This window comes from Lynx canadensis, chromosome F2 (assembly GCF_007474595.2).
Source record: "Lynx canadensis isolate LIC74 chromosome F2, mLynCan4.pri.v2, whole genome shotgun sequence".
In the NCBI taxonomy this organism is placed as follows: Eukaryota; Metazoa; Chordata; class Mammalia; order Carnivora; family Felidae; genus Lynx; species Lynx canadensis.
The window spans coordinates 53,600,614-53,601,690 of NC_044320.2; the positions used below are offsets into that span (position 1 = coordinate 53,600,614).

General features: G+C 34.6%; 1 pseudogene; it reads right to left on the minus strand.

Moving 5' to 3' along the window:
• Positions 1-635: 635 nt before the first annotated feature.
• Positions 636-764, minus strand: LOC115506594 (annotated as a pseudogene).
• Between the last annotated feature and the right edge of the window lie 313 nt (positions 765-1,077).

Sequence of the window (1,077 nt, forward strand, 5' to 3'; positions counted from 1 at the left end):
TGGCAGTAATTCCTGGTCAGACCTGATTGGGACCCAATTAGCCATTGTTGGAGCAGACATATTATTAGCAAATCCTTTAAAGTTATATAGTTGCATTTCTGAATATGGATTTGTGACTTGGGTTCAGAACTAAAGAAGAATCTTAAAATCCTAGAGTTTGGAGGAATTATAGATGTCTTCTACTTCAACTAAAGCCCATTAGGATTCTCTCAATACAAATAAAATCAGGCTCTGCTTAAATCCTTCTGTTAATAGAGGCCTCACTTCCTCACCAAGAAGCCATTTCTATGTTTTAATAGTTCTGATTGGGAGAAAGCCATAATCTCTGTTGTGCTGAGATCTGCTTCCAGTAATTTCTAGATATTGGTCTTAGTTTGACCCTCTAAAATAACAAAATGCTTGCTCACTTATTCTTCCGTGGTGGCTCTATAAGCCTGTAAGTATTAGATGATGATATTTCATCAGTATAAAAAAATTGCTTAGATACACAAATGTATTATATATAAAATACCTGGGAGAGAGAACTATAAATAAAACTCTATAAAATATGTTATGTGTATCCATGTGTATATGCGTGTGTGTGTGTGTGTGTGTAGAGACAGAGAGAGAGAGAGAGAGAGAAAGAGAGGAAGAGAGAGATATGAGTTACAGCAAAAATAATATTGAAAAAGAAGAATAATTCCAATTACATTTTCAATTTCGATTAGCAATAATCGCGCCTCGGATAAACCTCATTGGCTCCGAAACTGCCACTGCGCAAAGCTACGTTTTCAATTTCGAATAAGCTTAGAGGCTAGGAAGGACCAAATAATGACTTTAAGTTGTTTAGCAGGACTACTACAAAATGTTCTGAAAAAGAATCTTTTCCGCTCAAAGCAATTAGAATACTTGCATAATCTAACTGCAGTTGGTGCCTGAATAAAGTCTTTCCAGAGTAAGAAATACCATAACCACAAATCCTATGTTTACCAAGAATGCCAAATGTATTCAGTAATTATTTAAGCATTTTAAAGAAGACTTTATAGGGAGAAATACTAAAATGAAAAATAAGGCAAGAGGAATGGCCTAGAATTTAAA